At 45.7% G+C, this 16,060-nt stretch overlaps 1 long non-coding RNA gene across 5 annotated transcripts in view; it reads right to left on the reverse strand.

Annotated features, from left to right (window-relative positions):
- Nucleotides 1-15,995, reverse strand: part of LOC138436702 (uncharacterized) — a 480,161-nt gene extending 464,166 nt beyond the window's left edge. For 4 of the 5 annotated variants that reach the window (XR_011255537.1, XR_011255535.1, XR_011255534.1 and 1 more), the window contains exon 1: nt 15,658-15,995. This is a non-coding gene — a long non-coding RNA (uncharacterized lncRNA). The remainder of the gene's footprint in view (nt 1-15,657) is intronic. The other variant, XR_011255538.1, reaches the window with a different exon arrangement.
- Between the last annotated feature and the right edge of the window lie 65 nt (nt 15,996-16,060).

Consider the following 16,060-nt stretch of genomic DNA (forward strand, 5'->3'; position numbering starts at 1 on the left):
CTCAGATATGCAGATGACACCACCCTTATGGCAGAAAGTGAAGAGGAGCTAAAAAGCTTCTTGATGAAAGTGAAAGAGGAGAGTGAAAACGGTGGCTTAAAGCTCAACATTCAGAAAACGAAGATCATAGCATCTGGTCCCATCACTTCATGGCAAATAGATGGCGAAACAGTGTCAGACTTTATTTACTGGGGCTCCAAAATCACTGCAGATGGTGATTGCAGCCATGAAATTAAAAGACGTTTACTCCTTGGAAGAAAAGTTATGACCAACCTAGATAGCATATTCAAAAGCAGAGACATTACTTTGCCGACTAAGGTCCGTCTAGTCAAGGCTACGGTTTTTCCTGTGGTCGTGTATGGATGTGAGAGTTGGACTGTGAAGAAAGCTGAGAGCCGAAGAATTGATGCTTTTGAACTGTGGTGTTGGAGAAGACTCTTGAGAGTCCCTTGGACTGCAAGGAGATCCAACCAGTCCATTCTGAAGGAGATCAGTCCTGGGTGTTCATTGGAAGGACTGATGCTGAAGCTGAAACTCCAATACTCTGGCCACCTCATGCGAAGAGTTGACTCTTTGGAAAAGACTCTGATGCTGGGAGGGATTGGGGGCAGGAGAAGGGGACGACAGAGGATGAGATGGCTGGATGGCATCACCGACTCGATGGACATGAGTTTGAGTGAACTCCGAGAGTTGGTGATGGACAGGGAGGCCTGGCGTGCTGTGATTCATGGGGTCGCAAAGAGTCGAACACAACTGAGCGACTGAACTGAAATGAACTGAACAGCATAAGGAGGATGAAATGTGAGATGAGAAGGAATAGGCGCTGACCCCACCGATGAGCCCTATCAGAGGGACCAGCCCACATAAGCAATGGCGTAACTAACAGAGGAGCCAGCAACAGCTTCTGAAGGTTTTATTGGCTATTCTCCAGTGGGTATTTACAACGGAAATCATTCGAGCATCTGTTATTCAGTGCATTCCACCCTCGATGGTTTACTGAATGGTACCTTTTTTGCCAGAAAGTGGCCACTTTTGCAAAAGGATGGGATTCCCTAGACAAGCCCTTCCACCAATCAGAGAGTTCTGGAGAAGAAAGAAAACCTGACTGGAAACAAATTGGAAAGGTAAAAAGGTAAAGCTAGTTTTGCCATGGTAACTAAGGTTTGCCCATACCTAGATTTATTTCTTTGACTGAAGTAGTTTTGTGGATGTAAGTGATTTTTGAAGAGCAAATTAAAAAGACTTTTTATAAGTCCCAGTAGACAACAATGTAGTATTAGCTAATGGCAGTTGCCATCTCTAAAATAATTACTTTTATAATAATCTGTTTATTAATGAAGTGATCTGCAAAATGGATAATGGTTTCTTAAGATTTAAAGCACAGGGCTTCTTCCTTCCACTTCATTTTGCTTTTATTTTTTTTTTTTTGCAAAAGTATACTGTGAAGTGACTCAAAATTTGCTGACAGATTTTACATACAATAATTTCAGAAATGCATGTTCAAGTGGGTTGAATAAACCCACATTTCTTGTATTGTGCCCTTAAATTATTCCCTCTGGTAAGAAAAATGTTCTAAAATTGATTGTGGTGAGGCTTGCACGTCTCTGGATATTTACTAAAATCGCACACTTAACATGGGTAAATGTTTTGGTCTGTAAATTATAACTCAATGAAAGTGTTTTGGAAAAAAAGACAAGAAATAAAATCAACTGAACATTTAAAAAATTATTTTCTGTGTTGCCCTGATCTTGTCACAGAAATGCTGAGTGTTGAAAAGGGAAATGGTGACAACTGCACAAAAGCGAGATGCTGGCATGGGGAAAGGACGATCCAAGTCCTCGTGGACCACAGACTGAACGATGGACACAAGTTAGCAGCGCAATGTTATTTTTAAGGAATCGAGACTATTGAGAAACGTTCTAGAAGCAGCATCTCTCCTGCCTTAGCATCAGAGTTCTAGCAGAAGAACAGACCCTGGGGACTCCCCAACCCAGCACTTTCTAACTTACCACCCCTGCTACTTCCTCTTATATTCATTAATTACCACTTTGTTCAGTCCTTGTGTTGACTAGTCATAGACCTGTGGACTATGACCTCCCCAAGGGCAAGAATTGTGTTGCATTCTCCTAGTACCCAGAATCAGTGAAAACCCCTGTGACGAGCAGAAAATAAGTGCATAGTAAGGGCAGTTACTGCCATTAGCTGAGTGCCTGGCATAAACAAGGTGTTCAAATGAGAGTTTCCTTCCTTTCTAGACTCTCAGGTGCTCAATCAATTCTGACCTTATGACATAGGCTTGGTGAAGGCTGCCACGGCACTGCTGTATGAACCATCCAGAAACCACCTGCCAGGAGGGTGAACCAGGTCCTAGCAATTGAACAGGCACTGAACCCAACAGACCCAAGACCCTTCCCCTCCACTCCTACCATCCAGCCACTGCTCAGCATCACAGTCAGATCATAGCCTCCACTCCCAGCCTAGCCCCTCCTGTGCCCTGTGGACTCTGTTGCTGACAACTACATCCTCGTGTCACCAGTGATCACTGCCTCCCCACCGCGCCCCACCAACATGTGCTCCAGACTTCTCTCCAGCCAGGCTGTGCTCAACCCACATCCAGGTCTGCTCTGAGCCAGAGCCCAACCCAGACAATTCTGACATACTGTGGTTCCAAACAGTCAAGAGAGAACACACTGGAAGGATGACCAGAGAAAAGACATGATGTGTTCATTGTCATGCTCATGGTTCCACTGCAGCGGTGAATGGCAGAGCAAAGACTGAAACCCGGGCCCTTGACTTTGGGCCCAGTCTCTGCCATGAGTTGGTCATGTGACCGTGAGCACAGCTCTGAGCTTCAGGGTTGCCATCTGTGAAATGGGATACTGGCTTGTCTCTCACTCAGCTTTACAGATGCTGGAAGCAATGTTCCAGCGCAGAGGGTCTGGGCAGGAGACTCCCCCCCTGCCCACCTCAGTAGGGCCTGAACTCCAGTCTCTGGGGATATGGGCTTCAACTGGATGCTACCACTTTCATATCTGCCCTGGGACCCAAATGCCACTGTCACCATGGGGCTCCTGTTGCCTCATTGAATTGCTAGGTTTTTAGCCTGCATTTCTGAGATCTTTTTATACGCTCTGCCTGACAACTCTGTTACTTTGGGTTAAAAACAAACTTATACGGCTGTGTAACCTTTGGTCTACAAAGATTGTCAGATCTGAATTCAGAAAATAACACTGTTCTAAACTCCTGTTGCTGAGAAGGTGCAAGGTGACAAAATCCAGGAGGGGCAAAAGCTGTGAGCTGAGGATGCTAAGTATGATCGCAGGGGGAGGCCACTTAAATTTCATAGGTAGCCAGAAATGTCTGACTCGTATGACATTTTAGAAAAAAACAAGCTGCAATAATGTCACCACTAAATTAACACCATTAAAGAAAAGCGATTATTAGTGCTTAGAATCATGGGCTCTAAGAATAATAATAAACACGTGCAGTACAGCATCAGAGTGGTGAGAGTCCCAGTTCTTAAGAGTCAGAACCCAGTTTGATCCCAGCCTCACCATTTTTCCTGGTGGTGTGCTGTGTTTCGTAATTGTTCCATGGCTTCAATTCTCCACCTGTTAAGTGGAAATAATGCCCAACTCTTCAAGACAGTGAGGGATCAAATTAAATAAGGCAATATATAAAGGGCTTGAAGTAGACAGAATAACAACCCTCCCAAAGATGTCATCACTTAGTCCTCAAAGCCTGTGAATATGATACCTTACATGGCAAAAGGAACTTTGCAGGTGTGATAAAACTAAGGACCTTGCTAATGGGGAGATGAATCTAGATGGTCGAACCCAGTATAATCACAAGAGTCCTTCTGAGAGGGAAGTCATGGGATCCATGGGATCAGAGGCAGAGGAGATGTGATAACAGAAGCAGAGAGAAAGAGAGAAGACAGACTTAAGATGTTGCACTGCTAACCTGGAAGACAGAGGTAGGGACCTAAAGCCAAGGTATGCAGGCAGCCTCTTGAAACTGAAAAAGGATATTCTGCTAGAGCTTCCAGAAGGAATATAGGCCTGCAGACCTCTTGGTTTTACATTTCTGGGCCCCAGAACAGTAAGAAAGTAACCTTGTATTGAGTTATGTCACTAATGTTATAGTAATTTGTGTTGTTGTTCAGTCATAAAGTCATGTACGACTCTTTGTGACCCCACGAACTGTAGCACGCCAGGTTTCCCTGTCCTTCATTATCTCTTGGAGTTTGCTCAAACTCATGTCCATTGAGTCAGTGATGCCATTCAACCATCTCATCCTCTGTCACCCCCTTCTCCTCTTGCCCTCAGTCTTTCCCAGCATCAGGGTCTTTTCCAGTGAGTCGGTTCTTCACATCAGGTGACCAAAGTATTGGAGCTGTAGAAATAGTCTTTCCAGTGAATATTCAGGGTTGATTTCCTTTAGGATTGCCTGGTTTGATCTCCTTGCTGCCCAAGGGACTCTCAAGAGTCTTCTCCAACACCACAGTTCAAAACCATCAAAACCTGAGCACAACTTCGGTGCTCAGCCTTCTTTATGGTCCAACTGTCGCATCTGTACATGACTACTGGAAAAACCATATCTTTGACTATCAGGACCTTTGTCAGCAAAGTGACGTCTCTGCTTTTTAATATGCTGTCTAGGTTTTCCATAGCTTTTCTTCTAAGTAATCAGTGACAGCAGCCAAAAAGCTAATATAGGACTTTGGAGCTTTAACACTAACACTATGGCTGGCACCTGTTAAGTTATCACTAAATGGTGCCCATCATATAGCTACTAATACTTGGAGGGACTGTAGTGGTTTCTTTGTGGCCAAATACCCATTCAGACGTCTTCACCTTTTTCTTGAAGTCCCAATGCGGGATCTTCTCTCTCCACTTGGTCATGTCAATTGACAGTGATCTCTAAGCAGCCTATCATCTTGGGAAGCCCTGAAATGGCTGAAGAAAGTTCATTCTTATGTAAACCTGAAATCTTCCCATCTGGCCCTTTGAAATCTGCCAGGGTCCCTCTGCTCCTGAGATGCCTTCAGACAACTGCATATACGTCTCAGCTAAACCCAAGGCTTCACAGCTAACCTCAGAATTCATACAGGGCTTTGGGCAACTGAACAACATCTTTGATGTCCTGTTCCTGCATTTTTCTCTCAGAACACAGCTACTGCCTCTTAGCCCTGGGTTTGTACAGGGGTGGGCGGAGCCAAGGGGGCACTGTTTGAATCCACCTGCTCAATCCTATTGTTTGTCTGTTTCACTTCACATCATTACATTTAGATTAATATTTGAGCCTTTTCTTTGGGCCTTATTATGCCAATAAATGTACTCTCTACACATCATCTCAAGATTTCAGGATTAACTAAGTCATTTATGTCTGCCTTACTAATAAAAATATCAGATGGAACTATGACTGTGGCCTTTCACTAGAAATGTACTTTCATGCTGACAGTGATTAGCATCTTTGGGTGTGTATTACCCAAATACTAGTCTGCAGTTGAAATTACTTATCTTGCACACAAATTTATCATGAGATTCCTTGACAAATACCAACCTGAGGTATGCTTTGCTTCTACACAGCTAACACAATTCCCTGACATAATAATCTAGCAAGCCTATCACAAAACTGGGAATACAGTTTCCTTGTTGTGGCTTGCTCTTAAAAGAAGCCACACAGGCTTCTAGAGAATTCTCCATTTTTCCTATGCTCACAAATCAGCCTTCAGTAATCAACTTCATGAGGGTGAATAGGATATCCCCATTCTTGTAGACTGCAGAATCTCTCCCCATCTTTATTAATAAAAACTATATTTTCCCATCTCTTGTGTTCCATTTTCTTTCCCACTCTCCATGCTCCTTAAAGATTATCAGCAGAGACTCTCCAGCACCGGTGGTAAGTTCTCTCTACTCCCTGGGGTGTAATTTGTCCTGGCCAAGAGACTTGAGCTCATTTACAGCAGGTTGCTGCTTGTTATAATCTCTTTATTCATCTTGAACTTCAATTTTCTCTTACCAGTTTTCCTTTTCTTTTTAGTAAGTAGATTGTTCTCTGTGGCAAAGAAAAAGGAGGTAAAAGTCTGCTTTCTTGCTGTCATTCTAAAATGCAACAGCATCACATTACTAAGTCTACTCTAAACCCATGAGTGACTGGTTCCCCTTCGACTCCAGCAGTGCTTCTCAAACTCCTCTAAGGTACTTGTTAAAAATGCAGATTCTCCAGAGAATTCACCTCTCAGAGGCTCAGTTGATTGCTATATTAGTTAGGGTAACACTAGTCACAAAAACAAACAAACCAACATTAATAAAACAGCTCAAATATAATAGAATTTTATTTCCTGTTTTTGGAAGTCCCAAAACGGGTGTTCCAGATCAGTGAATGGCCCCCTCCGAACAATAAGTTAGAGAGCCAGAGCTTCCTGGGTTTTGTTTCACTGTCATCTTTAATTTGCAGCTTCCAAGATCTCCATGTTTGCCTGCATCAACATGGAGAGAGGGAAAGGAGCATGCAAAGTACAAGGGCAGATTTTAATGGGTTAGGTCTGAAAATGGCATGTATTACTTCCATGCATATTTCATTAACATGAGTGCATCTAACTGAAAAAGAAACTATGCAATATAGCCTAACTGCAAAGGAGGCTGGGAGATACAGTTCAACTGCAGGGGTGCTGGGAGATGTAGTCTAGCCCAGGAAAAAGATTAAAAGGTTACGGTGCACAATCTGCTGATGTGGATGTTGTTATTATTGTTCAGTCTATAAGTCATGTCTGATTCTTTGCTACCCCATGAACAGCAGTAAGCCAGACTTCCCTGTCCTTCAATATCTCTGGGAGTTTGCTCAAACTGGCATCCATTGAGTCCCCTGAGTCCATAGTGATGTCATCCAACTATCTCATGCTCTGTCGTCCCATTCTCCTGCATTCAAATTTCCCAGCATGGAGGTCTTTTCCAATGAGTCAGTTCATCAGTCATCAGGTAGCCAAAGTATCAGGGCTTCAGCTTCAGCATCAGTCTTTCCAATGAATATTCAGGGTTGATTTCCTTTAGGACTGACTGGTTTCATTGATCTCCTTGCAGTCCAAGGCACTCTCAAGAGTCTTCTCCAACACCACAATTTGAAGGCATCAATTGTTCAGCAGACTCAACCTTCTTTTTGGTCCAGTTCTCACATCCATACATGACTACTTGAAAAACCACAGCTTTGACTATATAGACCTTTGTTGGTAAAGTGATGTCTCTGCTTTTTCAGACACTGTCTAGACGTGTCGTACCTTTTCTTCCAAGGAGCAGGTATCTTTTCATTTCATGGCTGTAGTCACTTTTGACAGTGATTTTAGAGCCCAAGAAAATAAAATCTGCCACTGCTTTCACTTTTTCCCCATCTATTTGCCATGAAGCGATGGGACCAGATGCCATGATCTTAATGTGTTGAATGATGAGTTTTAAACCAGCTTTTTCACTCTCCTCTTTCACCTTCATCAAGACACTCTTTAGTTCCTCTTCAACTTCTGCCATTAGGGTGGTACCATCTGCATATCTGAGGCTGTTGATATTTCTCCCAGCAATCTTGATTCCAGCTGGTGTTTCATCCAGCCCAGCATTTTGCATGATGTACTATTCATATAAATTAAATAAGAAAGATGATAGTATACACCTTGTTGTACTCCTTTCCCAATTTTGAACCAGTCCATTGTTCCATGTCCTGTTCTAACTGTTGCTTCTTGACCTGCATACAGGTTTCCCAGGAGACAGGTAAGGTGGTCGGGTATTCCAAGCCACATCTCTGCAAGAATTTTCCACAGCTTGTTGTGATCCACACAGTCAAAGGCTTTAGCGTAGTCAATGAATCAAAAGTAGATGTTTTCCTGGAATTCGTTTGTTTTTTCTATGATCCAACGAAAGTTGGCAATTTGATTTTTGGTTTTTCTCCCTTTTCTACACCCACCTTGTATATCTGAAAGTTCTCGGTTCACATATTGCTAAAGCCTAGCCTGAAAGATTTTGAATATAATCTTACTAGCAAAATCAGCACAACTGTACAGTAGTGTGAACATTTTTTGGTGTTGCCTTACTTCGGGACTGGAATGAAAACTGACCTTTTCCAGTCATGAGGCCACTGCTGAGTTTTCCAAATTTGTTGGTGTATTGAGTGCAGCACTTTAACAGCATCATCTTTTAGTATTTGAAATAGCGCAGCTAGAATTCCATCACCTCCACTAGCTTTGTTCATAGTAATGCTTCCTAAAGCCCACTTGACTTCACACTCCAGGATGTCTGCCTCTAAGTGAGTGGCCACACCATCGTGGTTATCCAAGTTACTAAGACCTTTTTTGTGCATTTCTTCTGTGTATTCTTGCCACCTCTTCTTAATCTCTTCTGCTTGTTAGGTCCTCACCATTTCTGTCCTTTATTATGTCTATCTTTGCATGAAATGTTCCCTTGATATCTCTAATTTTCCTGACCAGATCTCTAGTCTAGCATTCTAATGCTAAGTTCTGGTTATTTCTAATAAAATTTTACCTTAGCCAAAACTCTGGCTAACTTTGAAATTGACCTGAAACTACACTAAAATTATCAAGGGTTTAGAGTTAAGCTGGAAGATACACACCTGTTGCTTTCTAGGAAAATTCACAGCAGCCTAAATGAAATGTGACCAATTTCCAACCCTCTTCCTGAATGGGCAATAAGTAAACCTATAAGGAACCGAAAATTTTTAATGACATCATCCGGTAAACATTTTTTAATGGTTTAGACATAGTGAAAAATGTTAACATAAAAACCTGCAGTGTTACACTTGTTGAGGATTAGCATTTGTCTGCAAAGTCTAAAGGAGAAATCTTTTATCTCAAAAATACTACATTCTTCCATTTGTAATAGCCTCTGATTTTTTAAACAGTTTCTATTTGAGACATCTTTAATGACCTGATACAAATGCGCCTTTCTTTATACAATCAGGTAACCTGGCACATTTGCCCTGCTTTCCCTTAGAGATCCTATCTGTAGAACCCATTCATCTTGTGTGCTTAATGCCTCTAACCCAGCTCCTCCCTTTGGGTTCTGTCTGTTCTATTTCATTCCTAAATGTCTCCTTTTGCCCCATGTTTTAACCTGTAAATTGTTTGAGACATCTTGAAAGCAGACAGGTCACAAGCCTTAAATAAATAAAAATAAATTAATGTGTTTCTGCCCAGTTGTATATGAATGGAATATCTAATAATTCAGCCACAGATTAAATATCAAAGGGAAAAGCTTCACTTATGGGCAGTTCATGCATCCTTTTATAATGTGAACTTTCAAATCCTTCTGTTTTATCATTTTGAATTTTCATATATCATATTTTCTTATAGTAAGAGATGGACCAGACGGTTACTTTTATCACAGACTCAGGCAATTATTAAGACCCTTAGTAAATATCTAGTAAGTACCCTGAGTTCAGGCCCTACTGCTTTCTCTTCCTTGTTGCCTCTGATTCCGTGGGGACAGGGCCTCTGGGGCCAGCATGTTGACAGTCGTGTTTCCCCAGAGCATGACCTCACAAATTCTTCCTCCCAGACCCACCGAACAGAAAGTGCATGCAGTTGCACAAATTCACGTAGGGATAAGCATTGAAGATGAAATACAGGGATACATATTCCAAAGGACCCAAAATAGCTGAAGTAACTAGATACTTCACCTGCAAACTGAGATTTATCTCAGAATCTGAGAGTGCCTGAAGCTCGATTCCCAACAACTCTGTCTTTGGGGAGAAGAGTGAACTTGTTCCCTTGGAGGAGGGGCTGCCTTTTGCTTGTGAACATGACAGGTAGCCTCAATTTGGGGACTTGAAATAAATGGGCTTCCCTGGTTGCTCAGATGGTAAGGAATCTGCCTGCAATGCAGGAGACCCAGGTTGGATCCCTGGGTCAGAAAGATCCCCTGGAAAAGGAAATGACAACTCATTCCAGTGTTCTTGCCTGGAAAATCCCATGGACAGAGGAGTCTGGTGGGCTACAGTCCATGGGGTCGCAGAGAGTTGGACACGACTCAGTGACCAACACACACATGGAAATAAATCATAACTCCTGAGACAGAGCCTTGGACCTGGCTGTCTTCATGAAACAGCTAATGAAAATGAGATTTGTGGCCAACGGCTCTGCATGGTGGCCCCTCTGCCTCCCACTGTGTTTCCCCCGCCCGCCACTGCCCATGTGGACTGCCACACTCCAGCGCAGCCTGAGTCCAGGCAGAAGGCAGAGAGCACAAGGGTCTCTGTCGTAGGGACAGAGAGGCTAGTCACCTGCCCTGGATGGTCTTGTTCCACTTCTGGTCCAATATAGGGCTTCGAAATGACCACACCCGTGACATGGTTTTGGCCCCAAGTCCTACTGAAATCTCAGAGAAAGAGGAAAGACACTGGCACCAGTGCATTCTGGAGTCAAACAGGGAACTGGCAGGACTGTAACCTCTTTATTCTTAAAAACAGCTTAAAAAATATGTATGCAAAGAACTACAAGGATTCAATCTTCTCTCAAAAGTCTCTTGAATTTTCCCTTTCATGAAAGCCTGCTTCCATGATCGAAAGACTACTCTAACACTCCAATAAAATGTTCCTTACAACTATCCTCCCAATCATTTGGGTCTTCTTTTTACACTGTCTCATAGAAAAGCATCAGACCCTTCTTAAACACCAAAGAAGTAAAATGAAATTTTGGTCAATATCAACAATTCAGCACCCAATAAATATGTATTGAGCAACTAGGAAACCCACTCTTTTGACCACCGTGTTTGAAGAATCGCTTTATCAGCAGGGAAAGAAGAATCTGCTCTCTTAAAATGCCCAAGCAGTGTTTCCTGTCGGTTTGGGAGTCAGAACCATCCAGGAAAATTGCTACTGGCTCTGTCTAATTAGCACTCCTGCCACCTGCAAACAACTGGTACTAAAAAAAGGTGCTGAATTCCTGCCATTGAAAATGCCAAAAAAGACACCACCACTTTCACTCTGAATCTTAGAATCTAATAGTTCACTGATTTGGGCAAAGAAAGAAAATACATTTTCATTTTCATACAAAGGAAATGACTGTTAACAATAAGCCATGTCCCAAAAACTAGCACACCTGGATGAGTTCCCCAATCCAAGGATCCAGCATACTCTGTCCTCCTGGCCCAAGGCTCCTCTGCTTCCCATGGAAACCTCCTCTCTCCTCAGGTCCAGCCTGAGACCTGTCTTCTCCAGGAAGCCCTCCTGACCAGCCCAGCTCTTACAGATCATCCCCTGGACCCCACAACACTTGGAGTCTTTTCCCCACATCTGAGCACTAAGGTATGTTTCTTGATAACAATTGTTTTTACCTCAGCCTCTGTCAAGAACAAAAACCAAGTACAGTAGTCCCACCTTATCTGCAGGGAATACCTCCCAAGACCTCCAGTGGATGCATGAAGCAGGGGATAGTACCAGACCCTACAGGCATTGTGTTTTTCCCTGTACTAACAGGCAGGTGGTGGATATGCTGGACAAAGAGCTGATTCATATCATGGGCTTCCCTGACGGCTCAGATGGTAGAGAATCTGCCTGCAATGCAAGAGACCTGGGTTTAATCCTTGGGTCAGGAAGATCCCCTGGAGAAGGGACTGGCTACTCACTCCAGCATTCTTGCCAAGAGAATTCCATGGACAGGAAGGCTATAGTCTTCCTACAGTCTTCCTCTGGAGTTGCAAAGAGTTGGAAACAACTGAACAATTAACACTTTCACTTTCAATGGGCAGGTAGTGGATACACAGGACAAAGAGGTGATTCACATCCTGGGCAGGATAGCATGAGATTTCATCACGCTACTCAGAATGGCATGCAATTGAAAACCTATGAATTGTTTGTTTCTGGAATTTTCCATTTAATATTTTCAGAGGTTGACCACAAGTAACTAAAACTGCAGATAAGGGTGGGGTGTGGCGGGGAAATTCTATATTGCATTTGAAACAGGCAGGATGAAGCTGAGCAGTGTGAGGCACCTTGCACCTTCCCTGTATTCCTGAGAGCACCCACCAAAAGGCTGGGCAGGAGGCCCTCCGCAGACCGCTGATTGCGGGACTAGCATGTGTCTTCACCACAGAGCAGGGTGGCCACAGCGAAAATACAGCAGCTGTGACTTCTTACTTCCTGCTCTAATCAACACCATGGGGCTGAAATGCAGGACACACAGTAGGTGCTAAATAGATTTTTATGGATTGATTAACCACTGGAGGGACAGTGACTTATGTAGGATTTATTCATGCTTTTGATGCCAAATGAGGGTGATTTTAGCAGAGCAGAATGTTAGAAAAACAAAACAGCAAACACAAAACCCACCCAGCAGCGAGGCTGGCTCCTGCTCTATTTATACCCACTGCGCTCCTCGAAACAGATGTCCTCTCAGACCTGAGGGTTTCTGACGAGGGGTCCACTCTTCCTAGTGACCTGTGCGTTCAGTAATCAGAGACATGGCTTTCCTCTTCCACACCAGCCCTCTGTGTGGCCAAATCAGCCTCTACTGTGTCTTCTCCAAGGGAAAAGACCTGGGTTAATGACAAAGGAAACTACATTTGTGTGCTGAGTATGATGAAAAGGACAAAGGCTTTGGAAATAACCAACCAGACTCCGTTTCCAGTTCTGCCACTCACTGGCTGTGTGATTTCAGATCACCCACCCTCTCTGGGCTTCCCTGATAGCTCAGCTGACAAAAAATCTGCCTGCAATGCAGGAGACACCAGTTGATTCCTGGGTCGGGAAGATCCGCTGGAGAAGGGATAGGCTACTCCAGTATTCTTGGGCTTCCCTTGTGGCTCAGCTGGTAAAGAGTCTGCATGTAACGCGAGAGACCTGGGTTTGATCCCTGAGTTGGGAAAATCCCCTGGAGAAGAGAAAGGTTACCCACTCCAGTATTCTGACCTGGAGAATTCCACGGACTATACAGTCCATGAGGTCGCAAAGAGTCAGACACGACTGAGTGACTTTCACTTTCACTCACCCCTCTAGGACACAGTACTTGAGGCTGAGAACACTAATTCTACAGTTTGCTATGATCATTGACCAGGTATTGTGGCTAGACTACCTGGTACAGTGCTTGGCATACTGCAACCACTGAGCAAATGAACGTTTTGTTGTGGTTATGACTTAAACAAACAAGGAGAGAAGTCCATCTCAGCCACAGTGGGCACTCCCAGACAGTCCTGCTGTGGCTTCTTTGGGTGAGGGCAGTAGCTTTTCCAGCACAAAGTCCTCATCTGACAGACTGCACAAAGGATGGTCTATGTTCTGAGCCGGGAATGCATGTTCTGGTTTATTCCAGTCTACCTCTCTGGGGACCACAAGTCCACTCCTTCACAATCCAGCCACTTGGAGCATAGTCCTGACCTCAGAGCTCAGCTTGGGGCATCTCTGTCAGGACAGGCAGGGCTGACTTTGGAAGCTCACTCCACATAGCTAGATCTGTGTTTCACGGAGGAATCTTTAACGGGAGCTGAAGAAGCTCTCGCGTCTAACACCCAACAAATCCCATTTACCACGAAGAGAGATCCATGCTAACCATGGAGCTTATCCCAAAACCACAGAGTAGGGCCCTGAATAACCCAGAACAGATCCCAGCTGCAGGCAAGGTCTATGCAGAAAGACAGATCTCTTACACAACACAAACCAGATCCAGTCACCGAGACCCTGGGGAAACAGGAACAGATGACACTCCAGCTGAAGTGGGAGTTCATGTCTAGACCAGAGGGGACCTTCCTGAGTCCAAACCAAACAGTCCCTAGCTGGATGGAGCCCCAGTGCAGGGGAAGATCTGGGCTTCAGACTCTGGAAATTCTTACTTGCATGCAGGCTCTGGGGATGAGAGAAGGGTGGTGTGAGGACAGGGGAGACGAGCCCACTGTGATTCTAATTCACACAGCTTTTCTCGTTCTTCTGACAAGCCGGCACCCCCGGTGAGCTGTTATCAAGATCCAACGCTGAAGGCTTTGCAACACTCCAGCATGGGCACCCTGGGCATCACCTGGGTGGATGCAGATTCAGCAGAGCCTCTCTTCTCTGATAACGCCCTCAGGGAAACTGGGAGAATCGTTACACCTTCACCCAGAGATGTAGCTGAAGAAGGATTCTTAGAGTGCTTATTTCCTACTTTCATTTGAGGATCACTGAAAATGATTTGTCAGATGTTATGATCGCCTCAAATGGCCAGCTCAGCCATATTTCCATAATGTCTACACCTGTCCTGTGTAGCCTGGTGGATCTCACAGCTCACAGCGGGTGAACCCACATAGATCATTTCAGAGGACAGCTTCCTACCACATGAAAGAACACTGACTCACCTGTGCCTTCCTTCTCCTCTTCGCTCTCAGTGCTTGAGGTGTTAATTGAGTCCTTCTTAAAACTCCCAAGTAATCCTTTCTCCTTTCTCCTCTCTACATTACCCTTCAATCACTTTGCATGTACCATGTTAAGAACTTAGCATTCAGACCACAGCTCGCATTCCCCTTCAGGTTGTTGGAGGAGCTTTCTTGCACGGGCTCCGACCTGCTCCCCCTCCAAGGCACCCTCCTGTCGCCCTCTCTTAAAAACACCCCCCTTTTCCGGGCTGATCCCCACCATCAAGGGTGGACTCCTTTACTCTGCGTCCTCTCCCCTCCCCTAGGCTTCACACACCAAAACTTCATCCTATTTTCTTTTCTTCTTCTTTTCAGGAAACGCAGTTACTCCATTCAGGAAACACCAATGGGGCCATTTCCCCAGGGTCCTCACTCCCTTTCACTGACAGTCCTCCGGCTACCCTCAGTAGATTATTATTATTTATTATTTATCAGCCGCCACACTGTACTCTGCTTCCCACAAGATATTAAAGAAGACACAATCCCTGAACTGAGTTCACAGCAGAGGAGAGCAGAGGCCTGGATTCAGACATCACAGGAGTGAGCTGAGCGAGAGAGATTTACCAATCACCCCTCCCCCGGCCCCGGCAGCAGGCGGGCGGGACCTGCAGAGCCCGCCCGGAGCTGGCTCCTCCCAGTTTCAGCCAAAGAACAAGCAGGCCCCCTACCTTCCACACCCCCCTCCCCAATTTCCACCCAGGCCTCAGGCCTCTGCGGCTTCGCCCTGGGGAGTAGGGGGGCAGAGGCTGCAGCCCAACAAGACGTTACATTCAGGCTGGAGATGGGGGATGGGGGGGGGATACATTTCCTCTGAAATCAAAACCAAATGAAGGGGTAAGGTAGGGGAGGGAAAGAGGTCAGGGAATGAAAACCAGATCTAGATCTACCAAGAAAGGGGAGACTGGTGCTGAAATTAAATGCTCTGACACAGTGGATAAGCCCGCAAAGGGGCTGCCACGGGCCTCTAGCCAAACCTCTCCTATGAAGGTGGAAGTTAGGGTCCGTGGAGACCGCACGTGGAGAGAGAGAAGTGATGGAACTAAGAAAGTCTGTGTAGACAGAACGGGAGTCAGTGAAGACATGGAAGGCTGGGGTGGCCAGGGCAGGGGCTGTCGAAACAGAGAGGGGTCCTGCGGACTCAAGAGGGTCGGTGTAGACAGGAAAGTCCGTGGACACCGAGGGGAGTCGAGCCTGCACGGACTAGAGAGGGTGGGTGGTCAGGATTTACCGGGCCGGCCGAGGTTCTTCAGGGACCTGGACAATTCCTCCTCCTTACCGTGGCTGAAGTGTCATAGGGAGGGCGGAAGCTGAAAGACGATTGGACTTTTCGTTCTCAAACTTTTCCGCCAGTTTCCTCAGGTGTTGAGCGCGGCCGGGGAGCTCGCCTCGGTCCCGTCCGCCAGCCCGGGGCCGGCGGGGCCGGGAGGCCCGGGGCGCAGGAGGCCGGGACCAAGCACCGAGCATCTGCCGGGCGCGGCCGCCGAGCTGGGCTAGCAGGGAGCCACCGCAGGGGGCGGGCGGGGGCGGCGGATGGACGGATGGACACACCCGCGAGCACTCCGCCCCGGGCCCCAGCGCGCGGCTGCCCGGGATCCCTCGGGCCCGAGGAGCAGCGCCGGGTGCCCGGCCGGGGGCGCCCCGCCTCCCCCACCCTCCGCCCCCGCCCACTCGGGCGCCCG

This window comes from Ovis canadensis, chromosome 3 (assembly GCF_042477335.2).
Source record: "Ovis canadensis isolate MfBH-ARS-UI-01 breed Bighorn chromosome 3, ARS-UI_OviCan_v2, whole genome shotgun sequence".
Taxonomy (NCBI): Eukaryota; Metazoa; Chordata; class Mammalia; order Artiodactyla; family Bovidae; genus Ovis; species Ovis canadensis.